Source organism: Trichosurus vulpecula, chromosome 3 (assembly GCF_011100635.1).
Source record: "Trichosurus vulpecula isolate mTriVul1 chromosome 3, mTriVul1.pri, whole genome shotgun sequence".
NCBI lineage: Eukaryota > Metazoa > Chordata > Mammalia > Diprotodontia > Phalangeridae > Trichosurus > Trichosurus vulpecula.
The window spans coordinates 153,653,000-153,660,212 of NC_050575.1; the positions used below are offsets into that span (position 1 = coordinate 153,653,000).

General features: G+C 44.4%; 1 pseudogene; it reads left to right on the forward strand.

Annotated features, from left to right (window-relative positions):
• The first annotated feature begins 1,209 nt into the window (after positions 1-1,209).
• Positions 1,210-3,150, forward strand: LOC118842260 (annotated as a pseudogene).
• Positions 3,151-7,213: the final 4,063 nt, after the last annotated feature.

A 7,213-nucleotide genomic window follows, 5' to 3' on the forward strand; every position in this document is an offset into this window, starting at 1 on the left:
ATAATAATATGTCCATTGTGGGCTTCACAGAGATTTTTGAGAAAAGTGTTTTGTAAACTTTAAAGCAAATATGAAGCACTATTATACAGGGTGTCCCAAAAGTCCTAGTGCAGTTTTAATTTTGAATGGTGGAAAATAGTATGAATATTGTCCTCATTTTTACCAATGAGGGAACTGAGGTTCAAAGATATATAGTGACTTGTCCCAGATCACAACAACTAGTTAGTGTCTGAATAAGGATTTAAACCAAGGTTTTCAGAATGTCTTCTGGGACGCTTTCCAGGTGAGAAACTATTTTTCACATGTTTTAAGTGCCCTGTTTCATGAATGCTTTTCTAGCCTTATCACCCCTTATTTTCATTTACACATTTCATAGTCTTGCCAAACTGGGCTCCTTTCTGTTGTTCACACACTATATATTTCATCTTCCATCTCCATGATTTCACACAAGCTCACCCCCATTCCTGGGATGTACTCCTTCACCTTTGCCTGGTAAAGTCCTCAGTTTTCATTAAAGCTCAACTCAAGGTCAGTTCAACATTCTACACGAGGTCTCTTTTTATCCCCCAGCAACAAATGCTCACCCACCTCCCATTCCTACCACCTCACTAAATATATATATATGTATGTATGTATGTATGTATACGTATACATATATGTATATGTATATGTATATATAGTATACTTTAATATGGAGAGTTCCAAAAGCCTTGATGCAGTGTTTAACTACCAAAACTTTTAAAAATGCAATGAGACATTTGAGATACCCCATACATACTTATACAAGTTCCTGTTAGCTCCCCAGTAGAATGTAAAGTCCTTGAACTCTTTCTTCTTTCTTTCCTTCCTCCCTCCCTTCCTTCCTTCCTTCCTTCTATTCCTTGTGCCTAACACAGTGCCTTACACTGAGTAGAAATTTAATAAAGCCTTGTTGACTTGACTCATTGATGAGTCTGGTTTAAAGAACTTGAAGGAGACTTCCAATGCATATATTTCCCCTGTTACGTTCTTTATTATAGAAGGGTACCTGGGCTCATCCAGACAAATGGTGAGAATTCTGCATGAAGGAAAGTATTTCCTGAGCTAAAATATCCTACTATGTGCCTACTACAACCTCAGCTAGTTCAGTGGAAAGATAGCTCTCAGGCAGTTCTCACCAAGCTCCATCATGCAGACTCAACATGAGACATTCCGGCCAGGACAGCCACCATGCATGAATGTATCTCAGTCTGTGTGGGGGCAGGCACATGTCCAGATGGGTAATGCCTGTTGGGAGCTGTAGTCTGGAACACTGTACAGCCTGCTGGGCAGATGCCCAGTGACAAGACCATCAAAGGAAGAGATGACTCCTTTGTGAAACTAGGGCTGGCAAGCATGTACCTTGAGCTGTCCTTCTGGACCTAGAGCCCACAGTGATGGATGAGATCCAAAATGGCCCCTACAGACAACTCTTCCACCCAGAGCAGCTGATCACTGGTAAGGACGAGGTTGCTAATAACTGTGCTCTTGGCCACTACACCATTGGTAAGGAGATCACTGACCCAGTGCTGGATTGAATCCGCAAACTGTCTGACCAGTGTACAGAACTGCAAGGCTTTCTCATATTCCATAGCTTTGTGAGTGGCATAGAATCTGGCTTCACCTCCCTGTTAATGGAATGGCTCTCAGTTGACTATGGCAAGAAGTCCAAGCTAGAGCTCTCCATCTATCCAGCCCCCCCGGGTTTCTACAGCTGTGGTAGAGCCTTACAACTCCATCCTGACTACCCACCCTTGAGCACTCTGATTGTGTCTTCATGGTGGACAATGAAGCCATCTATGACATCTGTCACCAAAATCTAGACATCAAACGTCCCACCTACACCAACCTTAACTGTCTCATCAGCCAAATTGTCTCCTCTATAACAGCATCTCTTCATTTTGATGGTGCCCTTAATGTGGACCTCACAGAGTTCCAGACCAACTTGATGCCCTACCCTTGAATCCATTTCCCCTTGGCAATCTATGCACCTGTCATCTCTGCTGAGAAGGCCTACCACAAACAGCTATCAGTATCCAAGATCATCAATGCCTGCTTTGAGCCAGCCAACCAGATAGTGAAGTGCAACCCTCATCATAGCAAATACATGGCCTGCTGTCTCCTGTACCATGGCAATGTGGTGCCCAAAGATGTCAGTGCTGCCATCATGGCCATCAATACCAAAGTATCCAGTTTGTAGACTGGTGCCCTACTGGCTTCAAGGTTGGTATTAACTATCAGTCACTCACTGTGGTTCTTGGTGGGGGTCTGGCCAAGGTACAGAGAGCAGTGTGTGTGCTGAGCAACACAACAGCCATTGCAGAAGCCTGGGCTTGCCGGGACCACAAGCTTGACTTGATGTATGCCGAGAGGGCATTTGTTTCAACAATCCGGCTATCACGGGTGTAAAACCAACAACAACCAGCTCACAGAATGCTGCAAGCCCAGGTTCTTTTGATCTGCTTTACTAAGGAAAGCAACATTAAGGGGTTGACAAGCTTACTTTAATTCAGCATACAAATACCATTCACTTAGTTCAGGGGGAAAAGCCAGCACCCTGAACTTCAGAGCAAATACAAACAAATTACAAACATCAACAGACAGACCAAATACAGTTCATAGTTACCAACATCTGAGTTCAGCCAGGAGCTCAACAAGGGCTGGCCCAGAGTCACGCAATACTCCTGCTATGGGCCAGAGTTCCGAAAAAGAGAAAGCCAACCTCTGATTTTATATCTTTTTCAGGGTCAAGGGTGAGTCACACATGCAACTCACCCACGTGACCTAAAATCATCACAAAAATACAACTTAAACCCACGTGGTCTAAAAGCCTCTGATGTCACAAACATGTCACTCAAACCCATGTAAGCTAGGTTTTCCCTTGAGGCAAGGAAGCCATCAAGGACTCCTAATTTAATCAAGGAAACAAAGGCCAAACTCTTTAAGAGCACTTGATTGAATTAAGTGCCAAGAGCCCATTTTGACTGCCAATACAGCATTCGTGCACTGGTAGGTGAGGGCATGGAGGAGGGAGAGTTCTCTGAGGCTCAGGAGGACATGGCAACTCTGGAGAAAGATTGTGAGAAGGTGGGCATTGACTCCTATGAGGATGAGCATGAAGGGGAAGAGTAGAGTGGCCACCTGAAGCCATTTTAGTGCTTGTTGCAAAATCATTCCTAAATAGAGTCTCTGTGTTTGAAACTAAACTTGTCCCCACCCCTTGAGCTGTGCACTCTCTTGACACATATGTGAGCTGCTGCTGCTGCCTGCCATCCCTCTCTGCTGCTGTTACCTTTTTCTTTCCTATGGGCTGAAGGTAAGGACTGCTGATGATCCCTGTCCCTGCCCACAGGGCCTAGCCCTAGTCCCTTGCACTCAAGGCCCTAGGGCACTGAGGTCAGGCTCAAGAGGACCAAAGAGTTGACTTGTCTTGGAAGTGGGCTTCTCCCACCACCACAGCCAACCTTGCCTGCTCTTGCCTGCTCACCTCAAAATGAAAACTAAAAACCAGTTTTGTTTCTCAGTGAGAAAGAGCCCCCTGACACCTTCATGCTGTCTCTGCATCCTCCAGCTTTAGAAAAGAAAAACTTGTTCCAGACCATTAGCTTCATCTTCATAGGAAGGCTGGAGGTGGGGCAGAGTTGGTCAAGAGTCCCAGGGCAGGGTGCCTAGCCTCAAACCTGGGGGATGGGCAGGGCAGTGGTGCTATGGAGTGGTTGTATGTCTGTCTCTTCTGCACCTCCCATCTCTGCATGGCCTCTGTGGTCTCTCCCACTGCTTTGCTAGGGACCTTGAGCTGTGGCATTAAAAGTCAGGTCCTCTCGACACCACCCCCCCAAAAAAAAGAAAAGAAAGATAGCTCTCAGAGCTCAGAAAACTGAATAAGAATAGGCAAAGTAGTCAACTTTCCCTTCACCTCTTCCTTTAATGGCTTGGTCTGCCTTCTAAAAGAGACATTCTGGGTCTGACTGTCTTCTTGTCTACCTGTCTACTTATGGGAGAGAAAAAAATTTTGATATCACTTCTCATCATTCTCTTTGATAACCCCTTCCCCCATTTTTTTAGACGTTATAGTGGTCCTTGCTATTCTCTGCTATATATATTTAAACATTGAGTCTCTCAATAAAAGAAAGATGATGGGGAAAGAAAGACTAGAAAAAAAACCTTCTAGAGTCAGTCTGCAGAGGCAGATTTAATACTTGCCCCAGTTTCCTTCACCCTGGAAGCCACCATTCTGGGCAGATGTGTGTGTGTGTGTGTGTGTGTGTGTGTGTGTGTGTGTGTGTGTGTGTGTGTGTGTGTGTGTGTATGTGTGTGTGTATTTACTAATATCCTTTTTTGTTAGCCTCTCTCACAGTAACTGCATATGTACTTATGGCACTCTCCTAAGATCCCCATGGCTCCTGTTTCATGTTAAGAACAGGCCCTGTTCAGGTCATTAGAGGCTTTGGCACTTCTTGCCTTCTCATCCTGGAACCTTCCTCAGAACCCATGGTCTTCTCACCCTGGAACATCTCCACCCCTTAGTCTCCTTTTCCCATTGGTGAGTTCCTCCTGGGTCCTCCAATTTGGGGAGGGTTCTAGGCCAACCATCCTTCATTCTCCTCCCAGCTCTGCTTCTGACTCACCAGATTTCATTTGGGTACCCTCCTTGCCCCACTACTTTTCAGCTTCCTTTTTGTGTTATTTTCCTCCATTAGAACAGGAGCTTCTTGAGGGCTAAGACTGTATCTTCAACACTTATCACAATGTCTTGAACATGACAGGCACTTAGTAAATGCCTGTAACCTGGCAGGCCTGGGCAGTGCCTGGGGTCTTCAAATAGTGGGTGATATTCTTATTCCTGGGGTTCCTCTATGGAGGATTTGTGTAATGATGTGGACAATAAGCACACAAGTTGAATAGGCATATAGGACTTGTGGTATACTTCCATAAAGGGTGCCTTGACACTGATAGAGAAAGGAGAGGTGGTATGGTACAAAGAAGATTGAATTTAGAGATGGAAAGGCTTGTGTTCTCTTAAGAAGTTCCCTCTTCTTCCCTGCTTCTCATACACTGTCACTCAGATTTCTTCCAATCCTGACTCATAGGAAGAGATGACCTTACTCTTTACCAAGGCTAACTTCTCTACTTGCACAAGAGAACCCATTCCAACCTGTCTCCTCCAACAGTCTGCTCTTTCTAGCATCCCCATTCCATCTCTTATCTTCTATCTTATCTTATCTTCTTTCTCCCTATTTACTGGCTCTTTCTTTACTGTCTACAAATATACATATGCCTTCCCTATCCTCAAAAAACCCTCATGTATTCCTTCCAGCCCCCTAATTATTGCCCTATATCTCTTCTCCCCTTAGTGGCTAACTCTCAAAAGGTCATCTGTAATAGGTGCCTCTACTTTCTCTTCTCTCATGCTCTTCTTATCCCCTGTAAGGGGTTAATCCGTCTTCTGACCTCGTCATTGCACCAAAACTACTCTCCCCAAAGTTATCAATAATGTGTTAACAAAGTTAACTTTAAAAAAGTTAACTTAACAAAGTCGTCAGTTCCTTAATTGTCAAATCCAATGGTCTTTTCTCAGTTGTCATTCTTCTTGTCCCCTCTGTGACTTTTGACACTGGTGATCAATCTCTTCTCCTTGCTACTCTCCTCTCTATGCTTTAGGACACACACCTTCCTGGTTCTCTTCTTACCTATCAGATCTCTCCTCAGTCTCTTTTCCTGTGTCCTCACCTGGATCACATACTCACTCCAATCACTGGTCGTCCCACAGTGTTGTGTCCTATCTATACCCTCTTCTCTTCCTCCTGTATACTACTTCACTTGGTGATCTCATCAGCTCCCATGGATTTAGTCATCATCTCTATGCTGATGATTCTCAGATCTTCTTATTCTGCCCCAACTTCTCTGTTGACCTCTGTTTCAACAACCCGGCTAGCAGCTGTTGTAGGGGTGAAAGTCCAACAACAAGAACGCTACCAGCACGCTGCAAAAGCACAGGTTCTTTTGATCTGCTTAACTAAGGAAAGCTACGTTAAGGGGTTTGACAAGCTTACTTTAATTGAGCATACAAATATCATTCACTTAGTTCAGGGGAAAAAGGCAGCACCCTGAACTTCAGAACAAAATACAAACAAATTACAAACATCGACAGACAGACCTTGTCTGATTCAAATCCCAATACATAGTTACCAGAGTTCAACAAAGTCTCAGCATCCAGGTTTATGGGCTGGAGGGCTCCTTAGCTACAGCTGCCCAGAGTCTCCACCTCAGCACCACCACAAGTGAGAGCCCTTAAACAAATTACAAACAGACAGACCCAATACAATTCATAGTTACCAACATTTAGGTTCAGCCCGGGAATGGCCCAGAGTCACATGCGCCACCACTGCTGTGGGAAAGATCTCCGAAGAAGAGAAAGCCAACCCCTGGTTTTACATCTTTTTCAGGGTCAGGGGTGAGTCACACATGCGACTCACCCATGTGACCTAGAATGGTCACAAAGAGGCGACTTAAATCCACATGGTCTAAAAGCCTCTGCTGTCCCAGACATATCACTCAAACTCATGTCTAAACTAAGCCCTCCCCTGAGGCAAGAAGGCACCAAGCACACCCAAATCTAATCAAGGAAACAAAGGCCAAACTCTCCAAGGGCACTTAGTTGAAGTGAGTGCTAAGAGCCCATTTTGCTTACCAACATAACCTCCAATCTTTTCTCTGCAGTTGCCTTTCAGACATCTCAAACTGGATGCCACTATACATCTTAAATTCAACATATCCAAAATTAAAGTCATTCTCCTTCTCCTTAAAACGTACCCCCCACCACCCCGCATCTTCCCTATTATTGTAGAGGTCAACTCTATTCTCCACTTGGAGTGGAACACTCTAAGTTATAATTCTTGACTCCTCACTGTCTTTCACTCTTGCCCCCCACATATCCAATCTGTTGCCAAGGCCTATTGATTTCATCTTTGTAACAGCTCTCAAATATAACCCTTTCTCTTTTCTGACATTTTCATCATTTTGGTACAGGCCCTCATTTCCTCATACCTGGACTACTACAACATCCTGCTGGTGGGATGTCCTGCATCAAGTCTATCCTCACTTCAATCTATCCATTCTATCTAATCTATTCATTCAGCCACTAAAATAATTTTCCTACAGCACATGTCCAACCATGTTATGACTCTTCTCAATA